This window comes from Myotis brandtii, unplaced genomic scaffold, assembly GCF_000412655.1.
Source record: "Myotis brandtii unplaced genomic scaffold, ASM41265v1 scaffold59, whole genome shotgun sequence".
Lineage (NCBI taxonomy): Eukaryota > Metazoa > Chordata > Mammalia > Chiroptera > Vespertilionidae > Myotis > Myotis brandtii.
In genome coordinates, this window is record NW_005370223.1 from 4,651,050 (window position 1) to 4,666,906 (window position 15,857).

Consider the following 15,857-nt stretch of genomic DNA (forward strand, 5'->3'; position numbering starts at 1 on the left):
GCAACTTGTTTTTTTTCTTACTGTCTCCTTTTGGGCTTCCCTGGAGCCCTTCACCATGCGTTAAATCATGTGGCGTCATTCCATTTTTCCATGCAATTTCCCCATGTCTTTTCAGTACACACACCGCCTCCCCCCGCCCCCCCTTCCCCAAATCAGTTCCAGTAAGGGCCCTGGTTCCTGGCTCTCCCTGTGTTCCATTTCGTTGAATGATTATGGCACCAGCATATCTCAACAGATTTACAATTTTAAAAGAATCCACAAGAACATGGGGCAATACAAGTCACAAAAAGTTGTGAAGTCAAATTTTTCTAAAGATAACTATCCGGTTATGCCTCACAGCCCAGCTACAGTGGTAGTATTCATCAAGCTTTTATGCTGCCATGGAAACCGATGTATGTACAAGCTTGTAAACATATATTAAGGGAGACCATGAGTGGAAAACAGGCTGCACTGAGAGTGAGGGGAGCCAGGTCTAACCCCAACGCTGCGGCTGAGCAGCGGGGTGGTCTGGGAAGCTATTTATACCTGCCTGAGCCAGTGGTGCAGATTCCGTCAGTGTTTCTCAAAGTATGTTCCACAGGTCACCTACATCCAAATCAATGGTTATACCTTTTTTTATTTTTTAAGTGCATATGTTGGGCCCCTTCCAGAATCACTGAATCGGACTCTCTGGGTATGGAAACCAAGAAGGATGATGTTAACGAGATCCCCAGGTGGTTCTGAAACACACTGAAATCTGAGAATATTGGGCTGTACGATCCCCTCCGACATGGTATAGTTCCCTGCTCGGGTCAAAATTTGATTTCTTTGGACCCAAAGAAGCATCGCAAAAATCACTGAGCAGCACCAGGAGGAATACGTTCTTGATAATACTTTTCAGGAACACATACTTACCAAGCAATTTCTACGTGTCAGACACTCAAGAGATAAAGAGACCTGTCCGCATGGAGCCTGCTCTCTAGTGTGTGGGAGCAGAGGCAACAGATCAGCTATTCGTAAATATAAAAATAGGTGAGTGACATAGCATGTCAGGTGGTGATAGTGTGGTGGGGAGAAATAGAGCAAGGCTAAAGGGTCAGGATGGAGGAGTGTTCAAATTTCTCCTAAATCACATGCACCCACAAAACCAACTGATAGATTTATTACAAAGGCCTGACAGGTGGGCCCAAACGCACCCTGAGGTGGACCTGGGAAATGTAGTAGATCCTATTGGTGCCCCTCCCAGATCCCCTTTAGGGCTGGTATACCTCCCCGAACTCCTTCAAACTCTCCTACTCCTCACTCCCCTGCTCACACTCTTTTACCCCCTGTCTGTGACAGTCTCTGATTATGGATGGCACTTTGCCTCAAGGTGGGGTCAGCCTGGTGGTGTGATTTTTGCTCCCTGAGTTCCCTCGGGGACACCACATCCTTGCTAATTTTTCTGCCGCCCCTCGTCCTGGGAGCATTCTCTGTGAATCACTTGCACAAGAATCCCTGCCTCAAGTTCTGCTATTCGTGGCCTAACACAGCCCGGTCCCCCCACATAGGAAAGGATACTCACCTCCGTGGGGTTCTACAGACCACAAGGACTGAGGGTTGTTATGGCTCACTTGCCCCCAAATCTTCACCCTCAGTTTCTATTTCCTATTCCGAGCCTTCTGGGGGCCTGGCATTGCCCTGCGGAGAGAAGCAGGCGAGGCACTCAGAGATGTCACCCTGGTGTCTGCTCTGTCTCTCATCCCTTGACTCCTGCGGCCACAGGCATTTCCTGCCACAGTCACAGCATGGAGCGACCGTGATGGGCTCGGGGACACGGCACAGCACAAGGCCCTTGACATCACACGCTCAGACACACTCCATTTTCTGTCAAATACCTACTACTTGAAAAAGGCCACACTTTGTGTACAAGCCGCTGACTTGAAAATAATGCTCACGTGACTTTCACATCAGTAATGCATTTTTGAAAAATCTGACGTTGACATATTTCTGCTCAAATAAATGAACCTTCCCATGTGACTGCCTCTTTGAAGCAGAGGCGGCCGGGCGGGGGCCGCGGGGACGGTGCCAGAAGCATGTTCCAGGGTAAGGCGATACGCACATGTGCGCGCCGGTGGTTTCTGTTACAGAGAGAAGAGGCCCACTTCTGCGTAACAGACTCCACTTTCCACGTTCGCCACATCAGAGGTGGCGTTTTTAATGATGCTGATGGATGCTGAAGCAGACATTCTTCACCGTCTGACAGCACCGACATTCTTCAAATAGCTGCAAGATTAAAAAATGCTTTGAGGGTTTTCTTTCAAATAAATTTTGTAATGTAACTTTTCTTTGCTCCTGGCGGCGGTGGTGGTGGTGGTGGTGGTGGTGATGGTGATGGTGGGGCAACATGAGAAAAATTAAAGGGGCCGTCGATGGAAGCTTGCCAGGGGCCTCCGTGATGAAGGTCACCTGCCTGCCCATCTCCAATGGCTGAGACCTGGCTGTGCCCACAGGAGGATGACGGTGGGCACCTTGGACTGGCAGCTCCCGGGAGGGAGGCCTGAGCCCCTGGCTCCACAAGTGCTTGATGAGCGTGGTGTCCAACGGGCAGAATGAAAGCAAACAGTGCCTCGCGGAGCGCTCAGGCCATGCACTCTGGTGGGGTACCTGGCTGGGTAGAGGAGGAACTGGTAGGACTTGGAAGAGCAGGAGGAGAGATGGTGACTCACCACCCAAGCGTCTTGATTTGAGGAGTTTCCTGCAGGCGGGAAGAGCTGCTGTGTTACTCACGGGCCACTTTCTCCTGTGGCTACTGGGCTACTCGCAGGCCCACAAAGGACGTGCCTGAACCCTCCTAGCTCGCCCTCTCGCCTCCTCCCCCTCTCTCGCCTCACCACACAGGGGGGTCTAGCGTGTTGCTCACCCTGTGTGCGCAGGAGAAGCACCAGGGGATCGTGTTAAAATCAGATGCTGACTCAGTAGCCTGGCCCAGAGCTGAACCCCACGCGGATAGCAGTGACCTAGCCGGTTCAGACCCCGGCCACACCGAGGGGCGGAAAGTGGCCTCATGAAGGGTGAGAAGGGTGCTGTCTGTTTTTCTCTGGTGACAGCAAATCTCCAGTCTCATTCCTAGAAATGAGCCCAGTGATTGGGTGCTGCTGTCAATGCCACTGATGTCCCTCTCTATCCATCACAGTCAGGCAAGCGCTCACGCTCTGGCCCCCGTTCTTCCTGCCTCCTGTGCCTGGACCCGGAGCAGCCCCCCCTCCCCACCCCACCGCCAAGAGTATTCAGGGGACACAGAAGTGTAAACAGACTTCTCCCCTCACGCGTGATTGCAGCTCCCGCTGCTTTAGCAGCAGCGCTGGGCTAGGCAGCCTTCTCAGCGGCCTGGAGGCGGGCTCTGCAGCTGGGCCCCTCCTCCTCCCTGGCGGCGTGGGCTTGGCAGCAGCAGCCACTCCAGATGAAAGGGCCATTTGTTTCTAAATGGCATAAATTGCTCTTTCTTTATTGCTGTCATAACAGGGGCTGCCCTAAAATGGGGGTGGAGGCCTCCCAGTTTGCAGTGTCTCCTGATTTCCCAGTCTTGCTCAGTTCTCACAGCTCTTGAGAGCTCCCTCAATTCCAGCCTGCCTGAGTGGGCACCAGAGCAGAGGATGGGGTGGGGGTGGAGGGTGCTAATTAGCCCAGAAAAGCAGCCTTGGCAAGAAGCCGCAGGGAGGGGAGTGAGGGGGGTTAGGTGGGGGGGGAAGCCTGGTCAGGTGGAGCACGCCCGTGCTGTGCCGGCTTAGGGCTTGGTGAGGATGGTGGATGGTGACTCAGGGATCACAAGGGAACCTGCGTAAGGTGCAGTTTAGGCAGCAACCAATATCTGCCTTGAGTCACCGATGGGTGTTTACTGTGTTATTAGAAGGAAGGCAGGAGCCATGATGATCTCTGAATAGGGAGAGACTGGTTGACACAGACATGAAAGCTGACAGGTCAGAATAAGGCACGTCTGTCAGCTTTGCCTCCGGGACTTCGTGTTCTTTGATGAACACGCAGAGGACGGAGCAGATGCAGGTGGCTGTTCAGAGCAGCCTAGCATGGATCAGAGTGCGCTCCTGGGTGGGGAGGGGAGTGGGCAGATTGCTTCAGGCTTCGGTAGTGGCATTCTCTCCCTCTTGCCGGCCACCTTAGCTCACCAACAGGTACTTGAAACTGTTCACTCAGGAACTGACTTCTAGGAGGCAGGGCTGGGCTGACAGGTCCAAGAAACGGGATAGACACACTAGGACCTTTCCTGCCTGGGCCCTCCAGGCTGCCCTGCAGGCACGCTCAGGGGCATAGGTTTGGACTAGGGTCCTCCTGGAGAAAAGGGCCTTTAAGTGGGTGGGGGTGTTAACCTGTGTAAAGAGCTTAGATCAGCACCCAGCCTTATGGAAATAATAGTTACAGTTATCAGAAGCTCCGATTCACTCTGGCGGTGCCCTCAAACCCACCTGGAGTTGACTGGCACCAACCTGTCAGAATAGCCATCTTTCCCCAGCTTCTGTGAATCAGTCTCCTCTGCTCTGTCATCATCAATGTTTGGGTTTTTTTACTGATCTAAGAGTAAACATTTTCCACTGATTTATGTCTTTAAAGAAAACATGAAATTAGAGTGGACTTGGAGCTGCTCTCTGAATAGTACAGGAAGTCAGCTATAGCTAACGCTCTGGGACTTACACATAATCCTTGGTGTTTGCCAGCTATGCTGTGCCGTAGGCGGTGATGGGCACATGCACCAGAGCCACGCCGCCTGGGTTTTACTCCTGGCTCCTCATGACCTTGGGCAACTGACTACCTTTCTTTTTTTTCCCTGTAACATTTATTTATTTTTTAAAATTTTGTTTTATTGCTTAAAGCATACAAGTCCTTCGGTTGATCTCTTACTCCCCTCCCTTCTGCCCCCCAACCCTCTCTGGCCTTCCCGCTGCAGTTTGACAATCAGTTTGAGGCAGCTCTGCCTCTGTATCTATTATTGTTCAAAAGTTTGTAATGGTCTTTATTATCCATGTATGAGTGAGATCATGTGGTATTTTTCCTTCATTGACTGGCTTATTTCACTTAGCATAATGCTTTCCAGTTCCATCCATGCTGTTGCAAATGGTAAGAGTTCCTTCTTTTTTACAGCAGCATAGTATTCCATCGTGTAGATGTACCACAGTTTTCTAATCCATTCATCTACTGATGGGCACTTAGGCTGTTTCCAGATCTTAGCTATGGTGAATTGTGCTGCTATGAACATAGGGATGCATATATCCTTTCTGATTGGTGTTTCTGGTTTCTTGGGATATATTCCTAGAAGTAGGATCACTGGCTGACGACCTTCTTGACTCAGTTTCCTTATTTGTAGAATGGGGAATAATAAGAGTCCCTATCGTGGGAGGATTCAATGTGCTCATGTGATTAGCGCTACTGTATTGCCACCCTTTGGAGATGCTGGGTGTCATTGGTAACATGTCTACCAGTAAGAAGAAGATGGGGAACCACTCTGCTAGGTGGTCTATTGGTTAGTCCATCATCAGTAAATTGGTCAGTGAACTCAAAATCCCCAGTGCAACTGCACACAGAGAAATTTGGGGGAGGCTCTCAACTGTTCCAGTGTCCGCTCTACAGGGGTCTGAAGCAGCAGCGTGTAAAGCTTTGGAGATGTAAAAATGTGGGTAGAAAGAAAATCGGTGAGAGCCTTTGTGTAAGGGTGTTCATTTGTCACATTTCCTGGCTGCACAGCACCTACTGAAAACTCTTCCTGTCTTTGGAGAAAGTCCTGCCTTGTGAACCCACGGTAGAACTCTGAAAACATTTTCCCAGGATCTCTTGCAGCTCAAGCACAGGCACGTGAGCTGGGCTCCACGAGTCAGACACCATTCACTCCCACACAAGCCCTCTCTCTGAAAGTGGTCAATGTAAGAAGCTAGTGCTGCCATTCAAAATCTATTTTCCAGTGAAGGTGGAGAGGAAATTTGGGAAAGTGGCAGTGACTGAAAGGTCAAGTTCTTAGTGCTACTGAAGGTAGTGGCAGTTGCAGTAAAGTAGTTCCTGATTTAAGTAGCGACATTGCAAATTGTAGCATCCCAGTGCCTGGTGACCATGGTGACAGAGCAGTTCTGCAGTATGGCTATGAGTGCTGTTCTTCAGCATACCACCCAACCCTGTTTCTCCTGATCATTCTGTGAGCTACCCAATACCCTTTGCAAAAGGCCCTTTTCTACCTAGCCCCCCCCCAAAAAAAATGTAGTAAAAGAAGTGCAGGTTGGTACCCTGCAAAATTCATCAGTAGGGAGGGCATATCCCTGGAAAGAGAATGAAAATGTGGTAAAATAAACATAACATAAAATTTACCGTTTTAAGTGTCCACTTAGTAGCATTAGAGTATATTCACAGCATTGTGCAACCACCACCAATATCCATCTCCAGAACTTTGGGAATAAAAATTGTTAACATGGACTCATGTCTTTGGAGAGTCTAGGTTTCAAGGTCACTTTCAATTCAAATCAACAAGCACTCACCCTACGTTCTACAGCACGAGCTCTACGTTCTGTTGCTGATTGCTGCGGTGCCAGCATCTAGTAGGTGCCTGAGAAATATTTGTTAGCTGTGGAGTGGTCACACGGGATATTCTCTAGTCCAGCTCTTGGGCAGTCTGAATGGGGTGTTGGCAGGTGTATTCACTGCCTGTGGATGGGTCTTCCTTCTGTGAGAAGTGTTGACTGAAGGTGTAAAGCAGCAGTTTCCAGCCTGGGCACTCCTGTTCCCTGGCTGGGGCTGGGGGTGGGGGTGGGTGGGGGGGAGGGAGGGACTGGAAAAGCTAATGCAGATTTTACTTTTACCTAGGATGAAGCTAACAAGGTCTACTACAGCCCCCGCCCCCCCCACCCCCCCCGTGGCTGGAAATATGACAACATTTATGACGGTACATCAGTTAGCTTCCACTTCTTAGGAACTCAGACAGGTTTTCAGTGATTTTTTGCAAGAAATATGTGTAATAATCCAATGTTTGGTGGTGAATGAGTTGGGGGACCATTCAGTCATTTATTCAAGAGTATGTATTGAGCTGCTGCTTTGTGGCAATTCTCTTCTGGGTATTGAAGACTCTGACGCAAACAAGACAGACACACGCCTCATATCTAGAGCTTACACACGGATGGGGAGAGACGGAAATTAAGCAAATGTCAGATGGATCTGGTGGGGAAAATGCTAGAAAGAAAAACGGCTGGGGAAGGCTGGAGAGAGTGACTGGAGATGTATGTTAATCTTTTGTGCAGTCATCACGGAGGCTCGCTGCGAAGGTGACATTTGAGTGGGGACCCGAGGAAAAGGAGGGAGGGTGTCCCCGACAGAGAACAGAGGTGCAGAGCTCGGAGGTGGAGCGGGCCAGGCGGGTCCCAGGAACCACAGGGAGGGCGGCGGGCAGAGTGGGGTGAGGGGAGAGTTGTAGGCACGAAGGTCCAAGAAGCAGCGGAGAAGACGTGGGCTCTGGAACGTCCTGAATGAGTATTGCAAGGCACACAGACACACCTGCTCCGTCTCAAATGAGATGTTTTCCTCCAAGTGTCCACCATCCTGTAGGGCAGCAGTTTTCAACCTGTGGGTCGCCTAAGACCATCGGAAAACACATATATAATTACATATTGTTTTTGTGATTAATCACTATGCTTTAATTATGTTCAATTTGTAACAATGAAATTGGGGGTCACCACACCATGAGGAACTGTATTAAAGGGTCGTGGCATGAGGAAGGTTGAGAACCGCTGCTGTAGGGCAAGGGAACCACCAAAGGGACCCCCTACTTTTTCCTCCCAGGGGTTGTGGTAGTTCCCTCTCTTGAGTCCCAGCTGTCTGGGTGAATCACCCATTTTTGCTCTCTGCTTCCCAGGCCTGTGCTGGCTTTTCTGCAGCGAGATGGAGACCGTTCGTCAGCCTCTGTGAGCCTGCAGCCTCCCCTCAGTGCCTGGCGTGGGCGGCTGTGCGGTCAGCGAGTGGGATGCGAGCTTATCCATAAAGTAAGGACGTGAGCATGAGAGGAAAAGGACAGATCTCAATGGAAGGACAACGGGGGAGAGAGAACTCCGGTCAACAAGCCTGGGAGGTGTGGAGTGATGGAGACGGCAGCACAGTACCTCCCACCCCCACCCCGATGTTTGCTCAGCCTCTTGAAGATGATTGCTTGTATTTCTGCCTCAGAGCTTCCCATGAACTTCCCTGATATGAAGTGAAAAGAAAAGACTGCGGGAGCTGATCAGAGAGCGTAATAAACACAGCGGGCGCCCGTGTTCCTGCCCCGGAGGCTCACGCCTGTGGAATGTGTCAGATTTGAAACTGGCACGTGGAGCCAGCGCCAGGCGTGCCCCCCCCCGCCCCCCCAGCACAGCAGAACATCTGATTAAACACAAGGGGAACTGTACTGCTTTCGTTCAGCCTGTTCTCTGCAGACACAAACCATTCTCTGATATCAAATGGAAACGAGCGGAATTAGCATGGGAAGGGCCATTCTTGCTGTCTGGTTTGTGTTCTCAGTATCCCCACGTTTCCTGGTCCTTTGTAAACTCATTTTCTTTTAATACCCAAATGTAATAGCCTGAATCCTCGCTCTGCGTGACTGAGAAAACCAGTCCCCTCCGGATATTTCTAAAGAGGTTGCCAAGCACTTACATGCCCTAAGTGTTGCTTCTCACGTACCCCCAGCCTCCCACCCCATGGCACCTTCCCCGGTTCTGCCTATAGCTGTCTCCTCACTCTTTCTCATTCTACTCCTCCCTCTGCTCTGCTCCAACCTCAGTGTGAACACTGGCCCTTCCTCTGTTCTCCCCACTTAACTCCCTAACTGAGCTGGTGTGTGTGGAGGCGGGGTGAGAGTCAAAATATTTAACAACTGCAGTGGCCCAGGTGCCGGGGTGTTTCTCAGCATCTAAAAGGGTTCAGGAATCTGGAGAAGGACTGCGAGTAAATGAATAAAGAGATGAACATGAAATATAAATTTGAAAGGCATTTTTGGGAGCCAGAGGAGACCTAGCTTCAGTAACCAAGTTCCCTGAATCTCTGAACCCCTATCTTTTTATTAACACAAATTGCCCTAAAGCAGCGGTTCTCAACCTGTGGGTCGCGACCCCTTTGGGGGTCAAACGGCCCTTTCACAGGGGTCGCCTAAGACCATCAGAAAACACATATATAATTACATATTGTTTTTGTGATTAATCACTATGCTTTAATTATGTTCAATTTGTAACAATGAAAATACATCCTGCATATCAGATATTTACATTACGATTCATAACAGTAGCAAAATTACAGTTATGAAGTAGCAACAAAAATAAGTTTATGGTTGGGGGTCACCACAACATGAGGAACTGTATTAAAGGGTCGCAGCATTAAGAAGGTTGAGAACCACTGCACTATAACCTCTGAGCCTCAGTTTCTTCGTCTGTAAAGTGGGAGGGGGTAGAGTAACAGTGTCTATCTGTGCCCAGTGCCTGAAACACCTGACTGATAGGAGGAGCTCAACAAATAGTCACCTGGAAGGTGACCTGGAGTGAATACAGACTTAGACCAAGATTTTCTTGAACATTGTAAACTTAATTCATTTTAATCTCTGCATGCCCCGTGACCCTAGCACAGGACCGGCACAGGACTGGTGCGGGAGAGCACTTGCTGGGAGAGTTGGAAGCAGCCATGGATGGGCAAGTGGGCACAAAGATGTGTGCACGGGTGGGTGGATGGACAGGCATGTAGCTGGATCAATGATGGATGGAGAAGTCGGACATCTGGGTGTATAAATGTGTGCTAAGTGGGGGGAGTGGAGGGATGGTGGGTGGGTGGGGTGAGGGTAGAAGAAATAAATACGGGACACGCCCTCATTGTGATCTGTCTGCTGGAGGGCTTCAAGATGGAGTGAACCCAGAAAGCACGTATCAGCAGGCCAAGGCCCACGTGAGGCAGCAGCTCTGCCTTTACGAGTGTGTTCTCCAGGCTAACCCACACGGGGATGGTGTGGCCAGGACACAGGTGACCTGCACCACTGTGTGCAGTAATGACATGTGGAGGCGGCTTCGACTTTATCACTCCGAGCAGGAGGGAGGCCTGGACTAGGGCCTCACACCTTAGAACAGCACCTGGTGGGGGCAGGCGATTCGTCCGTACCTTGGAATTCTGTGTGGCCATTAAAAATGATGGAAAGCTCTTAGCCAGTCCTTGGTAGAAAATAGAGGCTGAGTAAGTGATATTTTTGTCCATGACTCTCTAGTCGCACCTCTTGGTAGTTATTGAAGAAATAGATTCATTTCTTCTTTCATCTGTGCAACCAATACACATTGAGAGCCAACTATGTGCTAGGCACTGTGCTTGTTTGGGGACAGAGGATAAAACAAACAATAAAAGACAAAGATCCCTACTCTGGTGGAATTTACAATTTAGCAGAGGAGGCAATCACAAAATAAATAAAACACACAGTATGAGAAATAGCAATAAATGCTAAGAAGCTGAAAAGCGAAAGGTGAACAGGTAGTGGTGAGGGAACTTTAGGTAGAGGTCTTGATTTTAGAGAGATTTCGTAGGATTTTAGATAGAGATTGAGAGAGGAGGTATCGGAGAAGATGACACTTCAGTGAAGACCTGAGGGGGCGGGGGGAACGGGTGAGCTATGCTGATATCTGGGGTGCGATGGGGAAGAGAAACCCATGGCCACATGGCAAGTAAAACCAATGACATGAAGAAACTCCAGTTTGTAATAATGACTGAAATAAGGACAAGTGCTCTTGGTGGGTCCTTGGTTTTTTCCCTTCATTAAATGAGAAAGATTTATTATTTTAAAGGAAGGAACTACTTTTCCTCACTCTCAGTGCTTTTGGCAATCGTCACACATTTCCTTCCATCTCACTAAGCTAGAGGAGGGTAAATGCCTTCAGCACGGGGGTCAGACTATTCCACTGATAGCTTGTCTATTTGTTCTTTTGGTGCCTGCTTTTCCCCCCGGTGAGTCCATCACAGACAGCAAATCAATTGCGGACTGCTTTTATGAACCTGAACCAGGTACGGCTGTCCTGAATAAGTTCACATTGAAATCATACAAGAATGAAAGTTTGCTCTCACATTTCAGAGCATGTCTGCCTTGGGTGGTTTTCTTAGCTCACGCTCTGTTGCCTGTAACAAGTGTTTAGATTTAAGCTGATAAGAGCTATGAGAAGTGATCAATACTTTAGAGGACTTTAAGGTTGAAAAATAGTTCTGCCCTCCAGCAACTCATGTTCCTGCCACATCTTGTGTCTTTTGCATTTGGTGGTGGCATTCTTTTTGTTGTTGTTGTTAATCCTCACCTGACGATATTTTTTCCATTGATTTTTAGAGAGTGGAAGGGAGGGGGAGAGACAGAGAGAGAAACATTGATGTGAGAGAGACACAGTGATTGGTGGCCTCCTGACCAGGGCCAGGGAAGGAGCCTGCAACCAAGGTACATGCCCTTGACCTGAATCGAACCCGAGACCCTGTCGTCCAAGGGCCGGTTCTCTAACCATTGAGCAAAACCAGCTATGGCTGGAGATGACTTTTTTTTTAAAAAAAAACAGAAACCACTGTGTCCTCTCCCTCTTATTCTCCCAAAGGAAGAGAATAAGGATCATCAATGGTCATGGTAGTTGCCAAAGGAACACCAAAAGCCAGCTTCACACTCAGGAGAGAATGCTGCACCTCCTCTTCGTGGTTTTGGGGGCTCTACACATTCAGAGAAACTTCTCTAGTAACAAACCATAGAAATGACCCCTGAAAGTATAGGCTTTGGGGATGACACTCTTAATAATAAGGCCCCATGGATTTCATTCTCAGGGCAGTAGAGAGCTAGGAGGAATTTAAACGTAGGAGAGGGGTGAGGTACTTTGGCCACTCTGGCTTCCCTTCCACTCCCCTGCAAGGTGTCCACTGCTCCCTGTCCCTGGCTAACCCCCACCAGATTCTGAGCCCCTGTCCTCAGATGCCTCGATTTCTAAGGTAACTTGCAATTATACGAGATAAACGTATGTAATGGAAGACTGTAATGGTAGTCGAGGCCTTCAGACAAGGGCTGATGATCTGACTACAGAATTGTAGGCATTGGCCGGGGGCAGGAGAGAACTGATGTAACATTCTTTAATCATGGGCTGTTCTTCCAACTCTGATCACAACACCTCACAAAGAATCAAACTGGTCTCAAAGGAATCCAAGCACACACCTGGTGCCCACTTTCCTGAGGGGGGACCCACAGCACCATCCCCAGGTGGAGGGCAGGATTTGAATCCTAGAGTCTCAACAACAGCAGGGATCCTGGAGTTCCCCTGAGCCATGGCCTGCATCACCCAGGCTCCTCCGAGGGCAGGCTCAAAGTGCTTCCTTTGTTATTATTAGATTTGAATAATTGGCATCTCTCCGTGTTTTCCACGCCTTGATCACCTTCTCAGAGGAGCAGGTGAATGGAGAAAGAGCCAGCAGGGTTCAGGTAACCCACAAAGTAGACACCTGGTTTTGGTGTCATCAGAGGGGTCTGGATTCCATTGTCACAAGAAATAAACCAAAACCTTGAATGGCTGAGCTGAAATTCACGGCATTATCTCCCTCTTCGTCTTATCATGGATGGGTTTTTCCCTATATGGCTTCAAACCTCCTCTATATCTTTGAAATCTTATCACGTGGCTGCTGCAACGTATCTTTTGAATTACAGAAACTTCAATGCAAAATAAAGCAGTCAGAAGGAGTTGCCTGCAGAAGGAGTCAGGTAACATCTGGTGCATCTCAGATTGCCCAGGGGTACCTGTCTTCCTCTCCCACCCACACCCTCCAGTCCCCTTCAAAACATCAGCCTCGACCTGGCACCGTGGGACTCCTTAAGTCACCTGTGTCAACCAGCCGTTCAGCCCCGGCTGACCCCATTTCCTGCCTGAGCCTGCCGAGCCTACAACAGCGATGTTCCTGCCTGCGCTGTAACAAGTTAAATGTCACCCTCCGATGTTTACCTGCTTTGAAGTTTCCCGGCTGCGGTCTATGGGGAAACTTTTCTGTCTCCATCGCACTCCTCCTCACGCCCTGTTCTGTGTGCGCGCAGGCCCTTCTTGCTGTGATTGCGCATTTCTGCCCTCACATCCTTTCAGTGGTGGGTCTCTTATTGTCTTTACTAACAAAGACAGCAACGGTGCTAACCCAGGACTTACTATGAGTCAGACACCCTTCTAAGCACATTCGGGTAGATGAGCTCACATCACCCTCACACCGAGCATTTGAGGGGGTTGCAATCCTGAACCCTGTTTTACAAACAAGGCAACCAAGGCACGGAGAGGTGAAGGAACCTGCCCATGGTCGCCCAGCTACTGAGAGGCGAAATCTGAATGACAGGGAGTTCACTCCTCCGCCTGTCATTTTCCCCTTCGGCACCTATGTCCTCTGCAACTGCGTTTAACCAACACTTACTTCTCAGGGATGGAGATATTGAAAGCCATGCCCCTGGTCTAGTTGAGGAGACACATGGGCACATGACAACCTGGAGTGCTGCCCGGGGCAGCGGAGGCCTGCGCACGGGGCTGTGGGACGCTGAAGGTGGACACTGAGGTGTGTGTGATCACGCTGTAAAGAAGTTTCTCTCCCACTGCCGGATGCTTGTGTGTTGTTGTTTTTTTAAATATATCTTTATTGATTTCAGAGAGGAAGGGAGAGGGAGAGAGAGAAACATCAATGATGAGAATCATTGATTGCTTGCCTCCTGCATGCCTTCCCCGACTGGGGACCAAGCTCACAACCCGGGCAAGTGCCCTGACCTCGAATCGAACCGTGACCTCCTGGTTCATAGGTGGATGCTCAACCACTGAGCCAGGCCGGCAGGGCCATGGTCAGATGTTTTGTTAGCTTCCTTCCGTCTCTTTCTCAGTTTTTGAAACTTCCATTTTCTTTACCTCTTGCCCCAGGAGAGCAGTTTTTGAATTTAGCTGTGCATTAAAATCACCTGTAGCGCCAGCGGCTGGCTGGTATTCGTCTTGGCTATGTGGCTGACCCATTTCTTGGTCCCCCTTACACTCAGCTGTGGCCGACAGCGTGGGGGCAGAAGCAAGGCCTCCCTGGAAATCCTCATGCCGTGTCTCCTGTCTCCCAGGGTTCAGTGGAGGACTCTGGGTTATTCCACTCTACACCTGGGTCTGAGAATCACTAACCCAGCACATTTGCCTTAATTGTGGTCTCATTACTCCTGCTATAGCAAAGTCACCTGGCTTGATATTTCTCAGGGGGGCTTTGTTTTCATCCTTTAACTTTTCTCTTAGCAAACACTCCCTCAGCCAGTTTTTGCTGCTAGATTTAGCTGAGCAGATAAGAGCTGTGGGCGTCTGAGGGTCCTAACATGCACTGGAGCCATCAGGAAAAAACAAACACATTTTCTTTTCTTCTTTTTAAAAAAAATATGTTTTTATTGATTTGAGAGAGAGAGGAAGGGAGAGAGAAACATCAATCAATCGGTTGCTTCCCGTATCAGATGATGCTCAACCAACTGGACCACCCCGGCCAGGGTGAAAAAAGCATATTCTTCTCTCTCAGGACTGGAGGCATGTGGTACTATATGAGGGCAGAGATACTGGGAATGGCCCCACCCAGAATCATAAAAGTAAGAAATAATATGAATATAACATAAATAGATAAAACAGCTATTATTTCGATAGAATTTAATAAATATATACATATGTGAATACAATACTGTTTGAGCATCTAGTATATACCAATCACTTTACATGCAGTATCTCATTTAATTCCAACAACAACCCTAGGAGACCGGCATTATTATTATTATTACCTGATCATGCAGAGGAAACGAAGGCACAGAAAGGTGAAATCATTTGCCCAGGGTCACATGATAAGGGAGATGAGCCAGGATTGAAAGGCCATCTAACGCCCAAGCCCACAGGACTAACCTACCTCAGGGCCTTCCCACAGCTGCCCAGGCCCCAGGCCCCTGTCCCACAGCCACCTTGTCCCCCCTCCCCCCAGTGGCTCCTTTTGGGTCCTGACTAGGCAGCACTCCCCTTGCCCACCGCTCACCACACTTCCTGTAATTAAACTTTACTCAATTTGAACAAAACCCCTGGACCTGGTGATTCTCCCTGGCTTTCCCCACATAGTTTGAGATTTCCCCGTCACCATGGCAACCAAATTCTTGGATGAAACTGGATCCCTGGAGATAAGGAAATGCAGGGACTAAGGGATGAGCTGTGAAGGTCCCCCTGGCTGGTAAGTGGTGTCCTCAGGCGGTGTCCACCAGCTGCAGGAATTTTCTCCAGCCTACCCTCCCTCCCTCACCGGGGCCATTTTAGCCATTAAGTACCCTTAAGGGTCTACAAAAATGCTTAAACCTCTTCTTAAAAAAAAATTATAGGAGCTCCAAAGTAGGAAAAGAAAACTATAAATTGAAATGAATGAAGGTTGGATTAAATGCCTACAAAAATATCACATTAAACTTTAGGAATACATTTGGAATTCATAAGAAATTCAGCGTGCTTGAACACAATAAGGCTTGTTTTTCTTACTTTGCAAAGCTGTCCTAGTGTGCATAAGGATTGCTGAGAAATCATGGCCAATCATGCACTGGATGTCTTTCTTGGAGGCGAATCATTTCAAAAGCAGAATTGTAAAACTCCTATTATCTTACATCCAAAATAACAAATAGTGTTGGTTCAAGTTGGCCAAATGTTGACTGTCTAACGTGTGGATTGCTTTCTAATACATTTGATATGATGTGGGGTGGGGCCTTCCAAAGGAGTTCCTTATCCCTCGGAATCATGCCACCTTCCCAGACTCAGGGATACCCAAGCCATCGAGCAGGATGCAGAGGTGAAGGGTGGCCGGGGAGGAAGGGGCCCAAGAAGGGGAACAGGGATCTT

At 48.9% G+C, this 15,857-nt stretch overlaps 2 long non-coding RNA genes across 3 annotated transcripts in view; both read left to right on the forward strand.

Annotated features, from left to right (window-relative positions):
* The window catches only part of LOC102259749, a 72,997-nt gene extending 60,473 nt beyond the window's left edge, over positions 1-12,524 (forward strand). Inside the window, exons 7-8 of one of the 2 annotated variants that reach the window (XR_001364623.1) lie at positions 7,859-8,485; positions 11,541-12,524. This is a non-coding gene — a long non-coding RNA (uncharacterized LOC102259749). Of the gene's footprint in view, positions 1-7,858; positions 8,823-11,540 lie in introns of those variants that run through there. The other variant, XR_314310.2, reaches the window with a different exon arrangement.
* LOC106728325 lies at positions 745-2,300 on the forward strand. The gene is made up of 2 exons (XR_001364625.1): positions 745-1,011; positions 2,109-2,300. It is a non-coding gene; the product is annotated as an uncharacterized LOC106728325 (long non-coding RNA).
* Positions 12,525-15,857: the final 3,333 nt, after the last annotated feature.